Source organism: Lissotriton vulgaris, chromosome 6 (assembly GCF_964263255.1).
Source record: "Lissotriton vulgaris chromosome 6, aLisVul1.2, whole genome shotgun sequence".
NCBI lineage: Eukaryota > Metazoa > Chordata > Amphibia > Caudata > Salamandridae > Lissotriton > Lissotriton vulgaris.
Window position 1 is genome coordinate 519,943,019 of NC_141694.1, and position 12,332 is coordinate 519,955,350.

Sequence of the window (12,332 nt, forward strand, 5' to 3'; positions counted from 1 at the left end):
TTCTATGTCACCACCCATGCTGGGCGTTTTTTGAAGGCCTGCTACCGCCGCGGTCAGTCTTTTTTGGCAGTTGTTCCTAATCTGACTGCCGGTTTCACTGCGGTCCTGGCGGGAGGTTGTTTCCAGCCTCCATGGCGGTCGGGGTGGTTTTCCGCCCACCATCCTAATGGGGCCCAAGGTCTTTATACACTAATGAATTATATTTTGCACATTCTGCACTACGGTGCTCTGATACTCTGGACGTGATTTTATTTTCCTTGTAGGATATTGGTTGTCCATATTTTAAGGAAGTGCTATCTGACCTGCATCCACTATGGGCCTGTCCAATTTCTTTTAAATGTATGGTTTCCTTTTCTCAAGTTTTCTTTAGTTAAATTTACTTTCCCAGTAGGCACCCGGTTCAAGGGAGCCTGAACCAGGTGTTAAGAATTACTGGGCTCTATGTTTCGTGATTTTGTGTGTCCCAGCTTTTTAATTCCTGACGATGACATGAGATCAGTGTTCGCTTACACACCGGTCCATGCCCCCATGATGCCTGTGAAATTCAATTGCTGAGCTCATTCATGCAGCGTCTGCACTACAATGCCCTTATAATTTAAATCTGTGTTTTTTTTCCTTGTAGGACATTGGGTGTCTATACTTTAAGGAGGTGCCTGGCTCCTACCTGACCTGATTCATACTAGGGCTTGTCGAATTTCTTTTAAATTTATGACTTTCTTTTCGCACCTTTTTTTTAGTTAAATTTGCTTTTCCAGTAAGCACTTTGTTCAGGGAAGCCTGAACTAGGCGTTAGGAGTTGCTCGATTCCGGTTTCATGATTTTGTTTGTCCCTTTTTTTCAATTCCTGATGATGACTGGAGATCAGTGATTAGTTACACCCCGACCATGCGCCCAAGCTGGCTGTGAAATTTAATTGCAGAGAATATTTGCGCCGCTTGTGCCCTGAGCAGGTCCATCTACGCCCTCCGCGGCCGGACAGAGCCATGCGCCAGGACCCTTGCAAAATTCTTTACATATTCAAGAAAAACACTCCTCCATTTTAAAGATACAGGTAAGAATGTAACATGCAACAAGTTTAAATTTAATCTGGAACAAAATGGTTATGCCTGTCATATGTGTAAGTACATGTGCCAGTTAGAACCAGCACCCAATGCTTCCAGCTCAGTGATTATCACCAGTGGGTTTCCTTTGAATTGTAAGCTCAACAGTTTTTTGCTCAACACCCCTTCAACAATTAAACATATTCACAATGTGTTTGAGTACCTGGACCTACATTCCCCTGACATCTCCTTTATAAAGGAAACCTGGGCAGACAAATGTTCTGACCCAGATTTAGCCTTTACACTTCCAGCAGGCATGTATGTCAAGGTTGAAAAGCGAGTGGGGGAGGATTAGCAGTAATTCATAAGGAGTGCTATGGGACTCTCTGTGAACCAGTTAAAATAACTGATTGTGAAGCTCTTTTCTTCAGTTGCAAGCTGACGCAAAAACATTCATTGATAATTATGGCTTTGATTTGAAATACCCCTACTCAGAGTGCAGGACATATGATTCACAGGATATTTTAAAACTATTCTGACCTACAGTGGGAGAATACTTTTCCAGTTGTCTGGTCAGGCCATTTGATGGTGTGTTTCAGTATTATTCTCAAATCCATGACTAAGCCAATCAGTCAAAAGCTATAAGGGCCTGGAATTAAATGAATAAGAAAATACTAGTCAGAACCTTAAATGCATTGAAACCAACCATAAGTAGCGACCCAAATGAACTTGCTGATTATTTTTTTAACTGGATTAATGAGGCAGCACTCCATGTGGCCCCCATTAAGATGGTAAAATAGCATAAAAGTTGTCCAACTGCTGCCTGATATTCATGGCTTCACTCGCCCCCATCGTCAGAACCTATGGACTCAACATTGTGTTATACGCAGACGACAGCCCACTCATCCTCTACATATCCATTGAACCCAACACCGCCAGACACAACTTTCGAGAAGGCATGGAAGCTGTCGCCAAATGGATGAAAATCTGCTGCTTACAACTAAACACCAACAAGACAGAAGTACTCATCATGGGCCCAAACCACGACACCTGGCCCCCTGCCCTCGGAAACCCGCCCACCCCCACGGACCACGCACACAAACTGGGAATAATCCTGGAATCCGAGCTCAAAATGAACCGCCAGATCAACTCTGTCTCGTCCTCCCTCTTCCACACCCACCGCCTCCTACATAAGACCTTCGAATGGATCCCCTCGAACACAGAAAGACTGTCACTCACGCCCTGGTCACCAGCCGACTTGACTACGGCAACGCACTCTATGCCGGAATAAGCAAAAACCTCACCCGCAAGCTATGGAACATCCAGCATGCCGCCGCAAGACTGGTCCTCAACCTGCCAAGATACAGCCACATCTCCCAGCACCTGCGTACACTCCACTGGCTCCCCATCGAGGATAGAGTCACTTTCAAGATGCTCACCCACGCACACAAGGCCCTCCACAACACCAGACAAACATACCTAAACAGCCACCACGCACCCCAAAGGACCGTACTATCAGCCCAGCTCTCCTATGCTGTGGTCCTCCGCACCAGAAAAACCAGATCAGGAGGCCGCTTCTTGTCCTTCCTTGTGGCCAAAGCATGGAACGCCCTTCCACTCTACCTCAGACAGACTACATCGCTTCCCATCTTCGCAAGAAACCTCAAAACCTGGCTCTTCGACAGACCCCCTCCTTGATGGACTGGAACTGACCCACCCCCTCACCCAGCGCCCTGAGACCCTAAAGGGTGAATAATCGCGCTTAACAAATGATGGATTGATAGATTGATATTCACAATCGTTAAAATAATTTAAAAAGAGCTGCCAAAAAAAAAACGGAAAATCTGGAGGGGTAATTACTCCTTAGAAGAGATGGAAAATTATACATGTTGTATCCAAGAATATAAATCCTTGATTAAATTGGAGAAGACTAAGGAGCATATTTACACAGAAGTGGTGGAGTGTGTCATTAGCCTTCATTGCTTAACGGCATGCTCTGCCACTTCTGAAACGCACAGCTCTACCATATTTACAAGAATATGGTGCAACTCTGCGTTTCCCCCTGAGCTTGCACTAAGTTTAGCAACCTAGCGCCAACATAGGCACAATTGTACCATGGTAAAAGGGTGTCTGCCTCAGGGGAAGATTGTTTATGTACAGGAAGGTCCCTTTCCTGCACATAAGCAATCTTTAAATGCTGCTTTATAACTTCTATGTGTGATGCTCAATGCAGCACACACAGAAGTTGCGAAACAGCATTTAAAAAAAGATGATTGTTTATGTGCAGGAAGGAGGACCTTCCTGTACATAAACAATCATTGGCCGTTTGCTGTTTTCATGTATGCAGCACTCATGAAAACAACAAAAATGAGGCGAAATGAAGCATTTCTCCTTGCGCCAGGGTAAGACCAGGTTTTACCTGGTCTTAATTCTAGCGCTGCCTTCTATTTACGCCTCCCTTGGTAATAGGTGGCAGCATCAGAATCAATAGGTGTTGCGGTGGAACGCCCACAGCAACAACACTCATTACCCTCCTGTTTCACGCTTAGCATAGCTTGAAAGGGGGCCTTTTTTACAAGGCAGCATTAAGCCACGTTGAGTGGCCTAACGCTGCCTTGTAAATAAGGCGAGGCCCCTTTTGCCCCTAAGTTTTTCTCTGACAGGATTAAAATGGCTACCATTTCCCCAAGGGAATTATTTCAAACTGTGCAGTCACCTATGTAACTCCCATCTGCTAGCCCAATATCTCTGAGCCAACAACTAAGTGATGGCAGATTTTTTTTTTTTTAAATGGTAGAGGATTTTTATGAGGAGTTATGTGTTAGGCAGTGGGATGCTTGCCCACAGGGTAATGATACTCCCCCAGAGGAAAACACTTTGGGTGTTTACAACTTTCCTATCCTGACACCTGAGTGAGTAGTGGAATTGATATTGACCACATCAGGTGCCCCAGCAGACCCATGTCCTCTGAAAGTGTAGCATGAGATTGCGGGATGTATTGCCACACCTCTTTCCACACTGTTAAATAATATCATTAGGGCCCATGTTAAACCCTAATGAAGAGAAGGACTACTGTCCAATCTCTCAGCTCCCCATTCCAGCTAAAATCATGGAGAGACATAAGAACATCATGAATTCAAATTTGTTTGGGGAATAACGAGATCCTGGATGAAGACCAGTTTGGGTATAGAAAAGTTAATAGTATGGAATTGGCTTTGGTGGTAGATAGCTGTCATTACTCTAGCTTTTTCAAGATTGGAGTACTGCAATTACCTTTATGTGCGAATGCAGCGAAGGCTTATAAAAAAAACTGCAGTGGATTCAGAATGCAGCAGCTCATCTGCTCAGTAAATTAAGATGTTCGACTCTGTTTCAAAAGTCTTAAAGGGACTATACTGGCTGCGTGTTAAGAAGAAGGTTGCATTCAACTCAAGTCAAGATACGCTTTATTAGATTTGAAAAATCAGATCATAAAAGCAATGAACACATCAACTAATGTGTTAAACAGTGTTATGCAGTGGATTTTCAGAGCCTTCAGGGACACGAGAGACAACAAAGCTGCGATGTAGTCACCCCACACAGTGATTGCTCCTGAAATACTGCCTGTACCTGCCTAAAATTACTGCCGTAACAAACCCTCCTGCGTCTCTCCTAACCTTATGTCCCTCCTCCCTCTACCCCTCTCCGCTCTACTCCACTTTCCTGCTACTGACCTTTGCCCTCGCCTTTCCTGGCCTTTAGTCCCCACCCTGTTTATCTGTGAATTTTCCCTTGTCAATTGAGATATAGCTATTTTGTCTGATGCCCGATGGAGCTACCTGGTTTAGCTATAGGGGAGACAGGGCAGGGATTCCCTCCTTGGAGGTCACCTACCCTGTCGGTCTTTGGCTTTGGACAGACTTCCTTTCGTCTCTCCTGTCGTCTCTTCCCGCATCCTCCCTCCATCTATGTCTCTCCTTCTCTCCTCTCTCAATGTATTGAGACTGAAATATTTTGTATGATACCCGATGGAGCTACCTGGTTTAGCTATAGGGGAGATGGACCGTGGATTCCCGCCTTGGTCATCACCTACCCAGTCGGTCTTTAGATAGACCTCCTTTCGTCTCTCCTTGTTGTCTCTTCCCTTATCCTCCCTTTCCCACCTCCCTTGCCCCCTCCACTACTTTTCTTTCTCCTTTCTCTCCTCTCCTAAGTGCATTGCCTATTTTTTGATGCATTGTGTAATTGTTAATCTTTTTCTGTTACATTGTTGATTCTCATGTAAAGCGCTCTGATACCTTCGGATCTAGCCAGCGCTATATAAAACTTTTTAAATAAATAAATAAATAAAATCATAAAACATAAAACATGTAGCAGCAAATACAATTTACACAGATCAAATCAATCGATTAAAGGAGAAGACCACCATCTCAGTTCAATGCACCACCTAAACACGATTGATAACCATTCTCGTTTAATCGAGGTTCGGGCCTTGCATCATTTTTCTAGTTCTGACCACCCCTTTCAGAACCTTAGCGATATGGTCACTAACACTTTCATCATCCAAAATTTGCAACTTGAGAAAAGTGGGTCAGCAAGTTCTCAAGCCTTGTGTTTTCAGAAAAGACAATATCCATATTTTCCTAAGTGAGGTGTAAAACTTGCAGAAGAGCATGATGTGGATTGTTGTCTGCGTTGAAATAGCATCACAGGGACAAGGGTATAAAGAATGTGACCAATCGTTAATCTGGGGAAAAGTAACCAGGATGTGAAAATTGCCTAAACGTAGGCACGTCATTAAGAACATGTCATATTTACTGCAAGAACGCAATAAATATGGTTGTATCCCAGTCTGAGTCAGGAGCAATTGGTTGGCTCTCACTGAAGGTTTCATGATATTAGAAGACAGCCTGATCATCTCCAGTTGGTTTAAACATATTGATTTTAGTTCCCTCGTAATAAGGGACAGGCTGTCAGGATTAGCAAAAAACTCAGGATGGCCTAAGTTGCACGTATAGTTTTTAATATAGGCAAGCCAAGGGATACTTTTTACTTGTTGCAAGTTCAGACAATCTAAAATCACATCCCGTTTAAAACCTATGGTCATGCCTGTCCAGACCTTATGCCACAGCAAGATCGGCTGTATTTTAATAAGATCAGACAAGTATAGCAATCCCAATTCAGAATGACAAATGTACATAGCCGTACTATCCGGAACAGCTAATAGGTACCTCAAAAACTGATTCTCAATTCGTTGAAGGGACTCCACGGTTACATATCCCCAGATGCAGGCTCCATACAGAGGAACTGAGATGCATTTGGCTTTGTAAATCGTCGATAGATCATTCATGGGACACTGACCCAGTCTCCTAGCGAAATTAATTAAGGCACCTATAGCTTTTGAGAAGAGTAGTTTTCTACAGTTTACGGCTTGTACCCATGTACCCCGTTTATCAAAAACAATGCCCAAGTATGAAAAATTATCAACAAATTAAAATTTTCATTTACTTATAAGAATCTCTCGGGAAACATCCTTTACAACGAAACTTTTACAACGCAGTGCTATTACAACGCAGGTTTTACAACGAAAACCATTACAACGCATTGCGCTGGGGGTGCTCTAGGATAGGGAATAGATTTAATTTACTATCCAACACCTTCCCTAGTGTCCACGGGGACTGGAGTTGGAATAGTAAATTAAACTATTCACTATCCAGCACCCCAAAGCACTTTGCGTTGTAAAGGTTTGCGTTGTAAAACTGGCGTTGTAACAGCATGCGTGGTAAAAGCATGCGTTGTAACGTCATACATCCGAATCTCTCGGCACTTAACACTAGGCTTACTACATTTCATGATAAAAGTTTTGGAAATATTAACATGAAGATCTAGTCTTGACATGTAGGAAACAAAGCTTGTGACGATTTTTTGTAGGGCAATTGGGGTGCTTGCTAACAAGACATCATGGTCGGCGTATAACAATGCGCCAACTTTCTTTTTACTGACAAGGGGTAGATCGTGACATTCCTGTGATAAAGTATCACCAAGGCTATTTATGTAGATGGTGAAGAGGAGTGGAGCTAGCACACACTCCTGCCCCACCCACTTTTTAACAGGGAAGCTATGGCTAAGCTCACCATTTCTGCCATAGCGAACCCTATCCCTGGCCTCTGAGTAGGACTGTTTTATAAAGTTGACTATTTGAGTTTCCACCCCCATGTCCTCTAAGATACACCAAAGCTTCTGGTGGTTAACGCAGTCGAACGCGGAGCTCAGGTCAGCAAAGCAAATGAAAAGACTCCTGTTTTCGCCTGACTGTATTTTCCCATTATAAGCTCAAGTTCAAGCCCTGTTCCATGGTGCCTATGCCTTTACGGAATCCATACTGGAGTTCTGAGATGATACCGGAGTCCTCAGCCCATACCTGTAGTCTGTTTCAGAACACACTTTCACTAAGGAATCCAAAAGAGAGATAGGTCTATAACAGGCCGGGGTGTTGCGGTCACCTTTCTTAAAGATGGGAACCAGGTTAGATTCCGTCCAGTTCGAGGTAAAGCCTTGTGTACAACAAGCCGTCAAGACCCTGGGTAAAAGAGGGCTTCAGAGCAGAGGACAGGATTTAAAGAGGTCCTCTGGTACACTGTCTGGCACCAGGGCTTTACCGCCTATACTAGCATTAATAGCCACAATCACTTCATCCACCTCAAAATCAAGGCAGATAGGGAGGTAACTACAGGAGGCCACACTGGGGCCCTCGTTGGTAATGGGGATGACATTGTTGCAGTAGAGGTTAGAAAAGTAAGACACCCATTTATCCTCATCTATCATATTTGCGAAGGTTGGTGAATTTTTGGCGGCCAGGAACGGAGCATTTACAGCCTTCAAAAAACCTTTCACATCCTTTAAAGCAGAAGCATGCTTAAGTGCCTGTCATAAAAGATTGGACTACTGCAATAACCTTTATGTGCGAATGCAGCAAAGGCTGTTAAAAAAAACTGCAGTGGATTCAGAATGCAGCAGCTCATCTGCTCAGTAAAATTAAGACGTTCGACTATTTCAAAAGTCTTGGAGGGACTACACTGGCTGCGTGTTAAAAAGAAGGTTGCATTCAAAGTGCTAAGTACATCTCACAAAGCTCTTCACCTGACAGGTCCAGGAGATTTTCTTGGACCATACCTAAGAGGAATCTGTGATCTGCAGTCGCCAAAAAAAGTAGTGGTACTAAGGATTCACAGAGCTTTGTGGGGCGGAAGAGGTTTTCTGTATCCCACTTTCATTATCAAGATTTCTATTCCACAAGAGCTGAGTGACCAATCTAACATGCAGACTTTTCGGAAACAGCTGAAAACCTTAGCCACTTAAATTTTTTTTTTAAAACATCCGGTGCAGACGTATAGCGCTAAGACAGCCTCAGGCATTTGTCTTGCCTTTAAAATTTTTACATTTACATTTAAATGCAATTATCTCTTTAGTCTTCATGCTATGCCTAAGCATTCTGTCTATTTAACACAGTTGCCTGAAGGGAGATTTATTTGAGAATACTGTTACTTTTCTATTTGTATTGAATAACTCTGGCGCACAGCAAACTTTTTTCGTCCTCTACTTGAAATATTTTCATTCATGGGTTTTACTGTTAAACCGAAAGATTTTAAAAATCCTCTTCCTTGAGCTTTCAAAGGCCTGGATTGGTGTCACTTAATAAACAGTCCTCCAAGGTAATAAGGTCAGATATTACGGGGTAAACATAGATAAATGCACCTAAACAATGCCTCATAGTGCTACTGGAGCAATCCCCAAAATGTCATTTACGTGTGTGATAAAAGGCTTAAAAAAGACCTGGATTTCTCCTCAAAATATTCTACTCCTTTAACGTGGAAGATTCATTAGAGGAGAATAAATGATAATTTATCATCTACACCAAAACTACATTGTACAGACTAGAAGAAAAAAGGATAACCTTGGATCATAGAGTTACTGAGCCAGAACAACACATAAGTAAAACTGAAGACGATATTATCAAATTTAAATATATGTCCAAGGAGATTGATTCCTTAAAAAACTTTACACATATATGGAATTCTAGAATATCTTAAGGGATCTGATTAGTTATCCCTCTCAAAACATTGGGGTATATTCACAAGAACGTGTGATAACTACTAACCCTGGGCGAAGAACTACGCTCCGTTCGTGGAGTTTGCAGAGTTTCGTCAACTCCGCGTTCCGCGGAGTACGCGTAGCTTTCGATTACTCCGCGATCCGGTGCGTAGCGTAGTTCTCGCGGGCTGAATAACATTATCGCGTGCGCGGCAATGGCTTACCTTGGTTCTGCGTTCGCTTTTTCCCGGTCGCGCGTGCCACCATGTTTGTAAACCCTCCCGCACCATTCCGTGCGACTGTGCGAATGCGATAACGTCATTTGGATGCGCGATAGCGTCATAAGGACCCGAACACATTACTTGTGACCCGGAACAGGAAATAAGGGAACGCAAGCGGGCGGGACAAACCTCTTGGGTAACTTAGCGCGCTAGCCATCCCGAGCATGCAGGCAACACCCCGAACACGCGCACCGTGCTCCCGAAGACGAAAAACGGCGCGCGAACGGGTCTAGCAAGCAACTACGCATGGCTGCGGAGCTACGCGTAGTTCGCGGAGTGCAAGTGCGGCTTCGCGTAGCTCCGCAGAGTCCGACTCCGCGAACTACGCCCAGGGTTAATAACTACCGCAAGAGTAGCGTAACACAACTTTCACCATCGAAGCCTATCGCAGGATATTAACCCTGTGTCAGCGTGGAATTCACAACATGGCGGTAGCATGCGATAGACTGCTGAAAATGCGGACAGCGTCCACGATACAACCACCTCGATGGCGACAAAAACACAAACCACAACACCAAATAACCTGCAACGGGCTAAAGCGCGATGAGGAAACCAGCGATAAGCAACGCCAGGACTGCAACACACACCTGGCAGGCAGGAAAAATCAACATAATAGTAGAAAAAAAAACCACAAACTGACAAACACCCTAGCACCACGGAGGCTGCCGGAGCAAGTGCAGTGGATGAGCGCAACCCCACATGCACCCCAGACGACCAGCCCGGGACCTCGGGGACAGGGAAGGGCAAGGACAAGAAGAAGAGGAAGATGAAGTTCAGGCTGCAGGCGAACAGGATCATAGTCACGGAGGTGTTGGAACACCATCAACAACTGTTCGTCACATCCAATGTGTCATTGGGCACCAAAAATGGAATATGGCGGAACATCGTGGACAAGGTGAATGCCATCAGGGAGCAAAAGAGGACAATGGACCAGGTCAAGAGGCGATGGAATAACAACAAGCTGCAGACCAAGGAGAAACTCTCCGCCAACCGGAAAGCAGCAATGCAGACTGGAGGTGGAGGCCCAGCGCCACAGCTCGAGCTGCATGACATAGACGAGCTGGTGTCGCCAGTCATCAGTGTGAAGACTGTGGCTGGATTCAGGAGATCGGACACTGCTCAACAGGACATAACACAACCGCAACAGGGTGAGTGACCACTAGGTACTGGGGGGACGGGTGGAGATGGGCACAATGGCACACATGCACAACCAAACACAGAACAGTGCACACCCACAGTTATTCTTGGTCCTCGCCCAGATCTACAGACAGTCACAATGTACAATGCCATGCTGTCTGAATGTCAACATGTACCATGTGGCTGCATACATGTGGACACATTGTAATACACCATCTCCCCTTCACATCGCAGTGGCACCGTCAATGCCTCTTGCAGACCAGTCCCAGCCACTCCTCACTGATGACTAGGAGGACAACACCACCATCAACACCCAAGCCTTCCAAGACATCATTGACCTTATCCAATACTCACTTCCAGGATCAGGGCAGGCCAGCTGCATTGAGGAGACCCCACCCACTACCCAAAGCCCCCAGCAGGAGGCGCCTAACCACTCTGACACCTGATGTGTCAGTGGCACAGAGTGCGACTAACAATCCACCTCCGTCCCCTGAAGTGACAGTGCCATAAAGTGTGGCAGATAGACCACCTCCGGCACCTGAGGAGTCAGTACCACACAGTGTGGCAGACGATCCATCTCCGGCACCTGTGGTGACGGTGCCACACAGTGTGGCAGATAGACCACCTCCGGCACCTGAGGTGTCAGTGCCACACAGTGCCACACAGTGCCACAGTCAGTACAGCAACATCCACAGGTGGGGCAGAGCACATATCTGGGGACGAGGACGTGGATAGGCCTGCAATCAGAAGGGCTCAGTAGCATTCATTCCCGCCACTGGCCTCTTTCTGCCTGGTCTCACAAAAGGCCTCATGACCTTCCACTGACCCCCGATTCACTCAAATGCACTCACCTTGGACAGCGACATGGACCACCACATCCTGTTTGATGAACAATATGGAATCAGCACCCATCTATGAAGTGTTCTTTGGCAGTATCTATTGTTCTTAATATATAATAAGAGTGCAGAATCTTGTAATAGAAAAAGGTCCGGACTGTTGCAAAGTTCTTTATTCAAATTCTTTATTATAGTAATCCAAGACAGGCCAAAAAGTACAAGCACATATGTGGATTTCCCTTCTTAGCCGACGCGTTTCGTCTTAAACACTGAGACTTCTTCAGGGCTAAGGGTTAAACATAAAATGATTACATACTTATCAACCTGTACATAAATCTTTTTCTATTAGTTTTCTACAAAACACAATAGAAATTTTGGAGCAAAACAATTTAGCATAAATGTTTTGTATACTGGATTCATCCGAACTGGCTAACACTTGGTCTCGTATTTATAACTGAACAAAAAAACAGAATGTACATAAGAGGTATTCTCAATGTAATATAAGACAGTATCCTATTTAATTTTAAGGGTACTATAAAATATTAGAAGAAAGATCTGATATGGAAAGACCTCCTTATAACAGATTGGTTTCTAAAAGGTCCATGTTAAGCATGGGCGAATTTTGCGAATCTGGCGTTCGCGAATTTGCGTATTTGCGAACTCGCAATCCGCAAAATCCGCGAATTCTCGCGAATTTGCAGATGTTTTTTTTGTGTTTGCAAGGGTTTCTGCCAGTTCGCGAGGGTTTTGTTCCAGTTCGCAATTGCGAACTTACTTGTCGGCTTGCAACGGTCGCGACTCTGTTGTTTCTATGTCTGGTTCATCATGACAGGTTCCCAGCACCCTCTGTTTCACCACTGCCACCCTCTGTTTCACCCATGCCACCCACTGGTACATCAATGCCACCCTCTAGTTCATCATCACTGTAGATTATGGGGGGGAAAAGCAAGCACACCTGCTCTGCTTCA